A 15800-nucleotide genomic window follows, 5' to 3' on the forward strand; every position below is an offset into this window, starting at 1 on the left:
TGAAAATATTATTGAATGTTTTCACTAGAACTAGTTTAGCACTCACATATCTTCTGAGTTGGCCTTTCTCATGGAAGTGGCTTATTTCTCCATCTATTTTGAAGAATACCTTTGCTGAGCAAGTTAATTTTGGTTGGAAGTTATTTGCCACTAGGTCTTGAAATCCTTCACTCCAAGCTCTTTAGGCCTTCAGAGTTTGTACAGAGAAGTCTGCTGTGATTCTAATTGGTTTATCTTTATATGTGATTTTTAATTTTTCTCTGATTGCCTTTTCAATTTTGGGTTTTTTTCTTTTTTTGCTAGGTACCTGTGAATTTAATGAGGCTACACCTTGGTTAATTTCTCCTTTCACCATAATTGTTCAGTGCTCTGTAAAAATTACTTACTTGTATTTTAAACTCTTTTCTTATATTTGGGAAATATTCTTTCATAATTTCTGTAAGGATGTTACTGAGTTCATCTGTGCTATTCTAGATTTTCTTTCTTAGTAGACTCAGATTAGTCTTCTTATTGTCATTTAGTAACTAACTGCTGGATAGTCTTCAGTTGTTCTCATTTTATTTTTAGCTTCTTTGAGCTCTTTATTGTGATTCATTATTTTGTACTCAATATCAGACATTCTGTCTTCACATTGGTCATTACTACAATGTATGAATTCTATACAGTTCTTTATTTCAGGTATTTTTGTCTGATACCTTTTGAAGAATTCCACATCCTTACTGAATCTGTCCTTCAAATTTTGAACAGTTTTTGTTAGTTTGTACAATTTTTTACCTATTTCCTTGAAATTCACCATGGACATATTGAGTGTAACTGCTGTATACTTTTGGTTCATTTTCTCTTTGAACTCATCTGTTTTCTTTATTCCTTCTAAGAACTTTTCATAGATTTTTGTTACCTGGTTTGTTTTCTTCTCCCTTTGTGACCCCTTGCTCTGCCTTGTGGGAGTTGAGGAAGTCAGAGATCTCTTATTTCCTTGTTTCTCCATTATCCTACTTGTATCTGTGTTTGTGTTTATACATATGCATATAATATATGTGTAGTGATTTATGTGTATATATATATATATATATATATATATATATATATGATACTACACATTGAGTACTAGTGAAGTAAAGAGAATTTGTGGCTTATATAGAGATTTTTAGTAGGTTGTTGCCTCCCCATGAAATGATTTTCAGTTTTTTATGTCCAGTGCTAGTATTTTCTTCTTCTGTTATTTACTTTAAGTGATTTCAACTCTGCCCCTATATTTTGATGAAAGAATTCCTTCTACGTATAACAGTATCCACAGATTCAAATTTACAACATTTCTATGTGATAGTCCTTGCAATTACCCTCTTCCCTCTTTGTCTATTCTCTATGCACAGTATGACTGTTTATTATTTGTTATTGCTTAGCAGTGAGGTAGGTGAGGTGAGTTGGGGAGAATGGATGGTGTTTGAATGAGTAGTACTAGGCACTAAGGGGGAGGTTGGAAAGGGACATTAGCGGTAAACTAGAAGAAAAGATTGATGCGGAATCTGACTTTATTGCAGTACTTTTAGTTCAGTTGAAGGTCCAGTATTCAGACTTTTCAACGAATGTTTTGTAGGGGCAAGGATAAGATATGAGGGACAGGGCATTCACTTTGTGACTGAGGAAAGCTATGTGGTTTCAGAACATGCTTATAGGGAGGACAATAATAAGCTAGTCAGGATATGGAAGAACCAAAGTTTTAGGATGGGAAGGATTAAGGAATTATACTAGTGAAGATATGAGTGACTGTCAGAGAGCTAAGTGTGGTGAATTTAAAAACTTGGGAAGTGGAGTTTATGTATTTGAGAAAAGAGTAAAGATATATGTTCATCTTATTGTCTCAAGGGTTTGAGGTGAAGAAACTAGACAAAGAGCTGAGATGAGGGAGAGAACCTAGACATCTGTTAAATCAAAGCCAATAAAAGAACAAATACACAAGGGTAACCACCTAATATACACATGAATCCATAAAGAGCATAGCATAACCCCATGTTACTAAATAATTCAAGAAACATACCAAAATTCAAACCAATGTGATGTCCAGTGGGAACACAGATTAGATATGCCAGTGAGACACTGATATGTGATTCCTAAGTAGCCTCTTTCCTCGAGAGGCTGAGCGCTCTCACCTCCGTTACTCCTCTCATCCCTCCACTGCAAAACTGAAGTTAATTCAGACTCAGAACCTCTTTCTGCCAGGTTGCAGGGATTCTTACAGAGTCTGATCAGTCTGAATTCTTGGGTTAGGATCTCTCACTGTCCCGCTCCCTGGGTATGATGGGTATGATCGTGGGTTTAGCAGACATAATCACCGGCACTAAGTTACCCACTGAGTCAGGATTATGCCTATGCAATCAATACAACTGCAGTGGTAACAGTCTAATCCTGTTCGTGGTATCTATTGGGGTAGTTGGGAAATAACATGCATTAGGACCCTGTTTTGAGTCTCCCTTTAGCAGTGGAAACATGGTGCCAATTGAGCCTCCAATCTTGTGTAACTCAGGCTGAAACTGGCATCTGATGGCAGGAACCAAGTCTGTGATCACCAGTCCCTGCCTTTCAGCGAGACTCCCCAGGTCTGCTCTCCAACTTCCAGCAGCCTCCCATGACTGTGCTCCCCTCATCCACTCTGGGAACTTGGCAGTGTGTAGCAGCTGAGGACCTGTTCTGGGACTGAGGTTCAAACACCCAGCCCTGCCCCACAATGGTCTCACTGCTAGCTCTTACTCCACGGGACTGTGTCCTCTGGTGCTTGTACCACAGTCACTCACCAAGTGTTAACTCTGGAGAACCACCAGGGAAGCAGCATGTTGGGTCCTTCCCACTGTGTCCAACTGCATAAGATTCTGTTGGTCCCGTTCAGTTCTCCAGGAGCAGAGACATTATTAGTTCCACTTCGCCTCCTAGCTCATGGTTTCTCTTCTGCAGCATGGGCCACCTCTTCTGTATCACTTAATCCTATTTTCTTCTCCTCTTTCTGCTCCCTCATGGTTCCTGTGTACTCTCCCCTCACTGCAGCTTCTCTTCAAGCCACTGATCTCCAGACTGCAGAAGCCAAGCGGCTTGCACTCACTGCTCTGCCATCTTGTCTCTCCTTCTTGCCTTTTTTTTTTTTTTTTGCGGTACTGGGGATCAAACTCACAACCTTGCGCTTGACAGGCAGGGGCTTATGCCACTGAGCTATATCCTCAGCCCCCTTCTTGCCATGTTTTGAAGCAGTTCTGGAAGTCCTCTTTCATGAGTATCTGCACTGTCATGGTTGTAATATTCTGAACTGATTCAAAACTCTAAAACTGAATCTTAGAGGCTACAGAAGACAAGTCCAAAGAGTAGAAAGTGTGCAGTCATTTCTACCCACAAGGAGGATAATGCTGGGGGTAGCAGCTTTAACATAGTGCCAGGTGGGAGAGGTTGAGGAGAGTGTGGCAGGGCATACTCCTGTGTGGGCACTCAGAGAACTGGGGGCAGAAGAGAGGATAGATAGGTAGCATAGTAGGTGGAAGGAAAGAAGGGGATGAAGAACATTTAACATTGCTGAGAAGCATCAGTAGAAAGGTAAAGGTCACAAGTGCAAACAAAGAGGGAACAAGTCCGACGTTACATGGAGACCCACACTTGTTATGAGCTGCTGTTGTGCACATGGCCTCCTTCCATTCTCCAGGCACTGCTCATCCCCCGCTTTGCCCCGTTTTGCTCTTATCTACCAGCTGACACGAGTGTGTGCTTTCTTCACTAAATGCCTATAGTTTTAAAAGTTACCCATGCAACTCCAATGAGCGTTTAGGTTTAGAAACTGGTAGAGACTGGCCTGATGTCTTGCACACTCCCTCTTTTGAAATAAGTCCACAGTGCCTACAGTGGGCCCCATTTCACAAATCCTTACTCTCATCTTCAGGCCTATGGAGCTATGCAGCAGCAGGGACAGGCACCCAACTCCACCTGAGTCATCTCTTGTGCTCACACAATCACCCCAAATATCTTACTGAGCCTTTGTGTCCACTAAGCCAAGATGAGAAGTTGCTGCTCATAGCGGAAAGAGACTTTCTTTCACAGTCTTGTTTCAGTAATAATCTATCATTCGTAAAACATTATTAATGGGTTCAGATACTGCGTCCAGGGCTTGCACACAGTAGTATTCTCACAAAATAATAATTTCCCTTAGTTTCATTGACATCATGTTTCCTTGGTGCTCATCTCTAAGCCATTTCTCTGCCAGCATTTAGGACACCCTCTACCATTTGCTTTTGGTATCCTGGTGTATTTCTTACCAGTTTACTTTTATGCTTTTAAAAAATATATTTGAAAATATACTGTGTGCTCTTTTTTTTCACTTGTTATGTTAATGTAAGCAGTTTCCTGTTAAAGTTATTCACTGCATTTTTTTTTTTCCAGTACCAGGGATCAAACTCACAACCTCACACTTGCCAGGCAGGCACTGTACCGCTGAGCTAAATCCCCAGCCCTCACTGTGATTTTTGATAACTGCTAGGTAGTCCCTCTCTCAGGGGTTCCAAGCTTTACTTGGCCATTTCCCCACAGTTAGACATGTAGGTGCTCACGTGTTTACACATAAGTCTTTGTTCACATGTCTGATTATATTCTGTCACTAGAATATAATTTTATAAGAGGGATTGCAGTGGCAAACACCTTTAAATGAATAGGAAAGCTGCTCACATTAAGAATTAAAAGTGATATGCTTTTTTCATAAAAAGGTGCTAACCTTTTAAGTCCTGTTGATATCATTATAAAAAAGAATGACTTTATGAATCCTATTCTGTTTTTATATTTTGAGAATAACATTGTCTCTTTCATCTTAAAAGTTAACCTTGTGATTGTTCATAGTGTTTGTTGCGCATGGTCCAAAAAGAACTACATAGACTTGATCCCTGTGTTCTAAAGTTCATGTCTGAGGACACAGTGAGACAGTGAGATCCACTAAGGGCCGTGCTGCTCATTCTCCTTGAGGATCTGTGTTGTAATCTATTTCCTCCCCTGTTCCAGAGCATAACCAGTGACGCTGTCAGAAAGGCACCGTTACCATCCGCTGTTTACCAGTGACGCTGTCAGAAAGGCACCGTTGCCATCCGCTGTTTACCTGTCTAACTTCTTTTTCCCATTTCCCTCTTGACTCACCCTTGCCACATCACTTTGCTGTTTTTTCGCGCTGCCGCAGGCCCCAGAGTAATGCTGTGTACAATCAGCAAGGGTAATAGGCGACACTGGTTTGAAGAGCTTACTGGAGCTATCGTAGCTGGTCAGCCTGGAGATGTGCTTGGAAACTACAGGCCCTGCCCACAGCTGTGTCAGACCCCAGGACACCATCTGCTGTCTGCCTGTCACTGGAATCCCCAGGTACTGCGCTCCTCTAGCTGGGTCTCCTCCTGTCACCCTGTGCTACAGCTGTCCCATGAGTGCCTGCCCTACTTGGCTCTGAAAAACAGCCCAGCAAGAATTCAGAAACAAGCCCATCCTTGTAGGCCTTATGCCTGCTAAGACAAAGGTAACATTAATGATAACAAACACTGTTTACTATTATTCACTTAATTGTTGGCCTTTACACTCTCAACCACGGCACAAGTCATGCTCTAATTTACTCTTTGATGAGCTCTGACAGCTCATGTAGACAAACATATGGAACATGTTATCATCAACATAAAAAGGAATATCCAGTCTGTTCCACACAGCCTAACAGAGAAGTCAGAACTCCTCCTGTGGAGTATCCCATACATTTGTTTAGTTTTTGTTCTTCCCAAGTCCGATCTTAATTTGTTTTATTGCTATTCAGCCACTGGAAGAGGAGAAGTAAATTTGAGAGATTCTTAACAGATTTTTTCCCCCGTATGTTAGCTTCATAGCTTAATATGATCTGGAAAGAGGTTGTTTTGATTATTTTCAGACTGCAGTCATTTGTACTATCTCTCTTACAGTGAGCTACCTGAGAGTTAGTTATCATCAAATATCCATCTGCCCAGGGTAAATTACAAGTTATACCAGGTGTCTGGTGAACAATACTAATGCAACAAATGTATTTTACTCTTTCATCTTAAGGCAATCAGCTAGTAAAATAAAAATTATGGATTTTTATTTATAATTTTGGTTTTTAAGGCTGATGTACTATTTATATTAGATTTAAACTTTTAAAATTTATTTTTCCATTCGAATTTCCTGTGCATGAATCACATAATCATCTCCTTTGCCCATCTATGCACTGGGGGTATTGATGGTGTTTATATGCACATTCGATTACATTTTCATATCCTTAGAGATAACTGTTTTCCACATACCATGACTTTTACAATTTTTATTGTTAGTTATTTTTAATTGCTTAGAATTTAAAAATTTATGTAACTGTATCATACTGTTTTGCTTTACTTTGAATTTCTCATTTTGCTCCAATTGTAGGAAAATCACCACTTTAAAGTGAGACCAAGAGCCCCATTTTTCCTTTCACATTCCATTTCCCACCACCCCCAAGAACTTACTCTGATATTCTCTGAACCCCAAAGCCCAAACCCCATTCACTCTTCAGGACATTATTTTCACAAAGGGTACACACTTGTGTTATGACTTCAGTGAGGCAGTTTATTGTCCACATGTTGATCCTGTAGTTATAACTATTGCTTTTGTCTTCTGTGGTTCAAAGGGTCTATGGTTTACAACCGTTCAACTCCAAATTCACTCATTCATTTATCATTTTACTCACATATTGCTTATTCATTCAGTGACCTCCAATGATCCCTGCTTCTTGGTGCTCACCCTTGGGTATGGGCAGGAGCTTGTGGTTTGCTTCTAACCCATAAGATGATGGTAAGAGTGATGGGGTGACTTTCCTGTGTTTGTTCTACATAATAGAAGACTGCTTTGCTAGCAAACCCACCCTAGAGACCCCTTGTTCACTTGAAGTAAATGGCCCCATTGTGGAAGCCCACACAGCTGACTTCAGCCAGGAACCAGAAAGAAGGCTGGATCCCTGGTTCTTACAGCCACAGGAAATGGGTTTTGCTGAGAACTTGAGTGAGCCTGGAAGAGATTCCCCCCCCAGTCAAGCCTCCAGGTGAGAACACAGCCCAGGAAGCACCTTGACTGCACCCTTGTGATGCAGGGGACATTTCTAAGCCATGTCCCAACCTACAGGAAATGTGAGGCCCTAAGTGCTTGTTTTTTTAACTCACTAAGGATGTGGTAATTTGTTATGGATGAATTAAAAACAAAAACACTGTCTTATACTAAATATCCTATACACATTGTAAGTGTGTTTGCAGCAACCTGATACTATAACCTTTAACCTGATACTATCTCCATTTTACAGATAAAGAAACTGAGGCTCAGGAATTGATCTCCAGAACATTCTGCTCTCTATCACTGTACTATCAGGCCATGTTTTATTTTAAGGAATTTCATTATTGTATAGTTTCAGGTGGTTTAAAATATATCTCCTGAAACTTAACAAATACACACAAAGGTGAATTTATTTTTATTAATTCAACATTATGAGGAACTTTCCTACAACAATTTCCCAGAATTGTTTTATACTATATTTTTTACTATATATCTCTTAGAAATAATATTAGATACATGCACAAAATATTTCTCTTTTATGTTAAAAGTGATGTGAACTGCTCAGAAGGAAGCACAATCACAGAAGGTACAGGCCCCGTATGCTTGGGAAGTTATCTGTATTTAAAACCTTCAGATAAATACTAAAATGTGCAAGTGCTTGGATTCTATCTTTAACTTTAGTCCTGTAAGACTAAAAGATTTTATCAGTTTCTTGACTCTCCCATTTCTCCCCAGGCACAGAGAAGAACTACAAAGCAGAGAGATTTAGAAACATTTTCTTTTTTTGCAATTAAAGTCCTATTTGGTACAGTATTCTGAGAGGGTAAGGTGGGAATATGACCCCAGTGTCTTCTAATGAGAGTGCTTTCTATTTTGCATTTATCAGATGTTAATTATTTATACTGAATGATTGAGGATTTTGGAGTCAGAGACTCACCTGCGATATTTGGAATACCAGTGGAGATCTACATCAACACCCAATTTATACAGCAGCTGGTGCTAGTCAAAGCTAATGATGAAATTTCAGTTTAATAAAAAGACCCCCAACTGAGCACACCATCTTGAAAAAAGTACACTTATCAAACAGCTTTCAATCAGTTGAAGAGGACACCTTAATTGGGAAGATAAAGAATTGTAGAGGGGTTTGTCATCATGCCAATTCTAGATCAATAACTGCATGTCTGCTCTTCGGTAGGCATAGCTTTTGCTTTCTGTTAAGTAACCACATCTACACACTCTGCATTTGGAGGAGAGCTTTGTTTCGTATGACAGTGTGTAATGATGTCCTCTTTTAATTCACCTCTGTGCCTTGATATCAAACATGAAATTTGAGATGTGATTATAAAGGTCAATATGATTTTTATTTTTAATTGAATTCTTCATTTCTTGTAACTGAAGCATAGTAGTTGTGCAATATTTACATGCTCAGAAATTGTTTTGTTGAAATAAAACTATATGAGCAAAATTAAATTATGGTCATTTCGGGGCTGGGTATTTAGGGGACTGGGGATTTAGCTCAGCGGCAAAAGCGCCTGCCTGGCAAGCGCAAGGTCGTGAGTTTGGTTCCCGGTACCGGAGAAAAGCCAAAAAAAAAAAAAAATTATGGTCATTTCACTAACAGAAGAACATTCTGAACAAAGATAATCTGATTTAATAAGATTATTTTGGGAGATAACTGTATAGGACAGTCTACTGACAAGAAAGTAACTAACAAGAAGAGAAGATTTACTTTTGTTAAAAAGAATTTGGAATATGAAAGAATATGATGCAATTTCTAAGACCCAGTTTCTCTACTTGTTAGAAAGAGATCATCACTCAACCCATTTACAGACTACTGGTCTCAGTGGTGCATTGGGGGCATGGTGGGTCTGCAGGGCAGAGGTCATCGGGGAGCTGGGCCCAGCATAGAGTTTACGCAAAGCCTGATAGGGAGGCCTCTAGCTCCCTTCCTCACTTAGCTCAGCGCAAACCTTATTTTTTCCTTCTTTCCTTCTTTCATTTATTCATTCATTCCTTTCTTCCATCTACAGCAATTTATATTTATATAGCTATAAATTCAGACATAGAAATATTGAGCTTCAATATAAGATTTATCTTGAAAATAAGTACAGCTATTGCATAAGATTTATCGTGAAAATAAGACTAGACCATTCTAAGTCCTTTTCTCTCCATATTTTTATTACAGTCTGGATTTCAAGATCCAGGTAAAAATAGAAAAGGAGATAGGAAATCTTTTGGCATACACAGCAAATATGTACCTTATATGCACTATGGCTTTGCTAAGAGGCAAAGCTATAGGTGAAAAGACATTTGTCAGACCTCTGGAACTATGAGTAATAGGTCCAGGTTCTTTTCAGCATAACTCTAGAACACAGCTGCCCTCAATTAGGCACTTCACCTACTAGATAAATTTGGGTAAAGGGACAGAACTATGGCCTAATTTTAAAAATCAAGGGCTGGGGATATAGCTCAGTGGCACAAGCACTTGCCTGGCAAGTGCAAGGTCCTGAGTTCGATCCCTGCTACCAAAAAAAAAAAAAAAAATCAAAACCTTCATTCATTTAGAGAACTATATACATTAAAGAATGTGGGTCTGTCCAGTTCCCATGTTAAGTGATGGTTCTACAGTATACTGCCTCTGTCCACATAGAGATTAGATTTTTATTGAAAAGATAGGTAATTAGAAAAGTAACCATACACATAAGCTCCTAGTTACAGATTTTGAAGTGAAAAGAACAAGTTTTCTGAGTTCACGTGTTAGGGAATATATACGCACCCTGGGATCTAGATAGTGAAAGTGACTTGCCTCCAGTCGCTGCGCATGCACCGCGGGACTGGTAATACAGACTCAGTCAAACGTTCTCTCCGTCCTAACAGGTAGGCTGTGGAACTCTGGGTCAGTAGTAAGGACTAAGTGATTGGTAGGTAAAATCCATTAGCTCCTCTTCATGCTTACAACGTGGTTGACTAGAGGATGAGAACGGTTTGCACAGGTGACGAAGTCTATGATTAAAGAAAAGCAGCTCCTTGGTCGCTACAGGGAGACTACTCGTTGAAAACTTTCTCATTGTAACCAAGTTCAACAACTTCTTTGGGTCTGCTTTGTTGTGAAAGAGGGTTTTCGTTTTTCTAGAAGGTCCAGCCCCAAATGTACATTCATTTCCATTACAAATCTTTTTGAGAACAGATTTGCCAGTCCTTCCAATTAGGGGAGCAAACCCAGGTTAGACTGTCATTATTGGAATTATTTCTAAACAGCAATCGTATTGAAACTATTCTCCTATTTGGATGCTCAGCCAACAGACAGAGCTCCCACACTTGTGGAAAATGGAGTTTGAAGTTATTTTCTTCAACAAGAACCTGATGAGTAGGGATAGAGTGGGTCTGCTTGATGGCAGATCCATGTACTTTGGAGTTCCAAGAGACACATGACTGAAGTGGCATCCTCTCACAAACGCTGAGAAGCTTTGCCTCGTGGACACCACCCTCCGGGAAGCACCTGCCAGCAGGTGGTGAAAGCTTAAGTCTGCCCTGGTGTTTGATGGGATAAGTGATGGGCCTCTTTCAATCTAAAGCCTAAACCATAGCCAAGAGGCATTAGTTTGGAATGTGTCCTCTGTTTCATATGCTCAAATTTGCATTTTCATTATATTTAGAGGTTACTTATACATACACTCTATATTACATTTTGCATTGATGAATAAATGGAATTACAGCATATATACTGGTTTTTTGTGACTTTCTTTTAACCCTCCTCCCTTCCCACCTTCTTTCCTGCTGCCTGCATTCCCATCATAATGCATGCTATCAAATTAGCATGTACCTGTGTATATATATTCTATCCATGTGTATGTAATCCTAGACTTAGGACTTTTGAGCCATATTTTATAAAAACACAATCATATCATATAACCTTCCTCCCTGGTTTTCATCATCACTAAGAAATACCTCAGGGAAAGTCAAATCACATAGTTTTTCATTTTCTACTTTCCCTGTGGTGTGATGTATTGGACAAAATTGTGATTAACATTAGACACGTGTCCCTGTGTGTACTGGGGCTTTGTTTTTATAAGTAGATTTCTAAAAATATGGATTCTAAGTCAAAGAAGAAGTGTGAATATTTAATTTTAATAAATATTTTAGGTAGTTTTCCAAAATATATTCAATTCTCATTTCCACCAGCAGTAGTGATGGCCCCATTTCCCCTGCATGCATACCAAAATGAATAATAGTATGCTTTTATTTTTGCCAGACTGAGAGGTTTAAACTTCATTCCTACTATAATTTCCATTTTCCTAACTACTAGTGAGTTTAAATGTCATTTTGTAAAATGTTAAACATCTTTTTATCATCTGGTTTTGTTCCTCTGTAAGTTGACTATTTTTCTTTTGGGTTGTATGTTGGAAGAAGTTATAAATTAATTCTGTACTTTTATTTTGCATTAAAACAGTTTATTTAAAAATCTCTTTTTTATTATTTGAAATATATATCATAACATAGCTAAATTATAGTATGCAGTGGTACCTTGGTGCATGAACACTTTTGTTTGCAAACAGTTTGGTTTGCAAACAGAAGCATTTGGTAAAATTTTGTTTTTGTTTCCAAACTGCTTTGGGTGATGAACATAACAGTGGCCACCTTTCCTGAATGGCAGAATGAATTAAGTTCTTGAGCCGAGGTACCTCACTGGACATTAACTTTTCTACACCGGGGATTCAATCCAGGGGTGCTTTATTACTGAGATACATTCTGAGCCATTTCTTATTTTGACACAGGGCATCACTAAGTTCCCTAGGTAGGACTTGGAGTTGTGATCCTCCTGCCTCAACCTCCCAGAGTATTGGGTCACTGCACCTGGTGCATCTTTTCTTTTATATAGTTTCTACATTTACTGTATTAACTATCGAGATTTCCCCATACATCCCCTGTCCTGAAGAATATCTAATTTTTTCTTTCTTGGTGCTGGGCATTGAACACAGGGCCTCCTACGTGCTAAGCACATGCTGTACCACTGAGCTATCCCCTCAGTCTAATTCTTCTAGTTTTATAAGTTTTTCATCCTCCTGAAATTATTTTTGTATTACTTTAGGATACTTGCCTCACTTTTGTATTTTGTAATTTCAACTTGACTTTCTATACCATTTAAAAACAAAACTTCCCACTGAATTTGATTATCATCTATAAATTTCATATATATTGGGATCCATTTCTGGATTTAACAACTTGATCTATTGATTTTTCTACTTCTTTGCTAATACCTGATTTGTTTTTAGAGTTTTTATGGTATCTTCTGATATAAGGTAAAACATGTTCTTGGGCTGAGGATATAGCTCAGTGGTACAAGTGCCTGTCTGGCAAGCGCAAGGTACTGAGTTTGATTCTTGGTACCAAAAAAATGTTCTTTTTAAACCTTATTTTATCCATCTCTATATAAAAGTTAATTTTTCAGGTATTTCTTTAAGTCACCTCTAAAGTCAGCAAGTGTAAAGAGAAGTTATGCATTTTCTGGACAAGAATTTTAGAATTCAGCAGGTAATCTGCCTTATTCTCTTTTCCTACCTTTGTAATGGCAGAAGCACTTGGTGAACACTTCTTTTGGCCTGGATTTCTAAGTGACAATGATGAGCAGGGTCACCCTGGTTACCCATGCTGGACTAACAAAGTAAGAAATTGGTTGTCTGAGTCACAGAGATTTTGAGGTGACTGTAACAGCAATATCACCAGATGTGTTCCTTCTGATGAGACTATTACAGCTTAAGTCAAAAAATACATACAAAAACACACACCTAAAGTCAGAAACTAAGTAATAGACTAATGTGTACTATTCAAAATCATTAAGCTATGGCCCGGGGATATGGCTCAGCAGCACAGCACCTACCTGGCAAGCACAAGGTCCTGAGTTCGATTCCCAGTATCAAAAAAACCAAACCAAAACAAAAATCAAGATCATTAAGCTAATTAGTGAATCACAACAGTGAGGACACAGGTGTGCCTTCTGGCTATATGGTTTAATTTCAGATGGTTAAGAAAATACAGGTTCTAAAAGAGATATCTGCCCTGCCTGCTTACCATTGCCCCAGTCAGTAGTTGAAAATTAATGTCCACGCCTGTAAAAATGCAAATGATTTTACACTGATAAGAGTCCATTAATAGAAAGAAGAAAATATTTTTAAGAAGGTGATTTTTATCAAAATTTGTAAACTGGTAACCCATGGGCCAAACTTGAACCATAGATGTGTTTTATTTGATAATGGTGTTTTTAAAAAATCAGGAAATCACACACACTCACATACACACAAACACACTTCTGTCTTTTCTTTACAAACTAGAAGGTCCTAGAACTTTAAAATTGCATTTCTGCATGACCAAAATCTCTGGAGCCAAGAAGCTGCCCAGGCCAGTTCACCAAGCTCGAACCGCCCATCCCCAGCTCTTGCAGCTGACAACCTGTCTACTGACACCTTTGCATTTCCTACTGGCCCACACTGCATAGGAACATATGATTCCCGGGTGTTTACAGTGAAAGGAAGGAAATTTTATTTCTTTAGCAGTAGAGTGATATTTAGGTACAAAAAAAGATAAAACACTATAATGGAGGAAAAAATGAGGTACTGATACTAACACTGGGAAAGGAAGAGACATTTCTCTCTCTGCAGAAAAGAATAAAAATAGATCTTTGATACCTCAGGTGCAATTTTCATCATCAAATCAGTTATAGACCACACAGGCTAATTAATTCTCTCAGCCCACTTATAGAGTGAGAATTCCAGAAATACTGTTAGTTAGAAAAATGAACATAAGAAAACATTTGCAAAATCCCTTGTCATCTATGGAGAATCTTAATAGAACAAGCTTCTGAATTGTCATTAAAATCTGCAAATGGAACCTCTCCCATCTTGTTCACTTATTAAAATGGACCATAACAGAACAAGGATTGGATAGAAAGGTCTAGAATCTAGATTGCTCAGTGTATAATTCCTATGGAATTGCTTGAGCATTGTCTAAAACCCTTCACATTCATATCCCTTAAAAATCCCTCTTACGTTAACCACATTCATCATTTTGGCTCGATTTTCATTAAAAGAGAAAACATCTTTATGCCACTCCACCTTAGTGTCTGTTAACTGATCCAGTTTTCTTAGGCACACTCTCCCATTACAAATATGCCCCTTGTTACACATTCAACCAGGGAAACAAAACAGCCTGTACAATTTATTGTGACCTTACTCTAGATTTCCATGGTACTTGGTCACTATTTCATTAAAATCCTAATTTAATTCAAGGCTGGGGAACCATGAGTGAGTATCAGATACTGCTCTAAAGCGAAAATATGTCTTCCGAAATATTTGGCATTTCAGGTTGGAGACTGGGGCATCCCAGGGTGTTCAGTGAGGTGCTGGTTTTTTGGTTTGTCTGTTTGTTTGTGTGTTTTTCTCTTTCTTTGTTGTTCCAAGATCACGAAGAGCTGGCTGAGAAAGAAGGCAATGTGAAAGACTGCCTCAGACCAGAAACAGGGATATTTCCATCTGTATTTTTAATCCCCTTGACTGCATTGTCACTGACAAGTTATTAAAATAACTTATTCTTCTTCAAATATAATAAAGATCATTTTCATAAATCTGTTGTATAATGCCAAATGGAATAAATACAGTAGATAAATGAGTTTCTTTTTTCATTCTAGTTATAGAGAAGGCATTATTTTTGGATTTTGGGTTAGTTTCTTTTTAAAAAATACACTGGAAACCCTCTATAAATGAAAGGAATGTGTATAGTATGCAAATTCAAAGTGTGCTGTCCTCATTTACCCAGTGGAATTCAAAATAAGCCCCAACTTGTGAACATATTAAAGCAGATTGAAATGGATATTAGTGGGATTTGTAAGGAGAAGCACTCCAGTCAGTCAAACATGCTATGCACGAGAACTTTGATAATGTTGTTTTACTGATAATTACCTGCCGGCTGTCACCTCAAAGTGGGATTTCATGCAGGTTCCAGTATTTAAATATTGCGTTCAGAGCCAAGCCTGCAAAGACACTTACACCAATCTGGCCATGTCCATTTTATTTCACAATTATCTGTGTCTTTCTGTGTGAGAAGCGATGCAGTTAACTCCCCTTTAATTGTGTGTGAACTGTGTGTGTAAGAGAACATCAATATCACACTCCCCTTCCCTGGTCTGGAGCAGGATCTGCCACCCCGTCTTCGTTGCCAGATGTCAGCAGACACCAGAATTACTAGAAAGCGGCACTAGCATGAATATTCATCTGACCTAGCCAACTAGTCACTGGGCAAAGCAAACACCCCACACACATCACCTCCAGGTAGTTTAAGGAGGGACCAACGTCTGCGGTCCTCTTGGGTTGTCAGAGCCTGCTGGTATTCCAGCCTTACAGAGAACTTCCTTTTCTCTCCCACCAGCCCCCACTCACCCACTTTTTTTTTCTCATACTGAACTCCTAATTTAATTTAACAGTTTCAAGAGTTTAAACTGTATACCTTTTTAATTGTCTCCTACTTTGTATTGGCTGATGCACAAGTCTGAAAATGGATATTACAGCTTTTTATGATATAATATCACCCTAATTGGTGCTTCATAGGCCGTGGCTGAATTCTTTTCAATTAAGCTCTAACATACAGTCACTGTTTCTCTCTGCAAATGCTGGAAAGCCATTCACAAGAGAGGACTGGTACTGCACAATTCCAAAGTACCTTAATGTGTC

At 38.8% G+C, this 15800-nt stretch overlaps 1 long non-coding RNA gene across 1 annotated transcript; it reads left to right on the plus strand.

The window, feature by feature from the left end:
• The first annotated feature begins 3202 nt into the window (after positions 1-3202).
• Positions 3203-8550, plus strand: LOC102025880. Its single transcript, XR_259793.2, has 2 exons — positions 3203-7075; positions 7967-8550. It is a non-coding gene; the product is annotated as an uncharacterized LOC102025880 (long non-coding RNA).
• The last annotated feature ends 7250 nt before the right edge of the window (positions 8551-15800 follow it).

The sequence above is a fragment of the Chinchilla lanigera genome, unplaced genomic scaffold (genome assembly GCF_000276665.1).
Source record: "Chinchilla lanigera isolate Chin_1 unplaced genomic scaffold, ChiLan1.0 scaffold00008, whole genome shotgun sequence".
In the NCBI taxonomy this organism is placed as follows: Eukaryota; Metazoa; Chordata; class Mammalia; order Rodentia; family Chinchillidae; genus Chinchilla; species Chinchilla lanigera.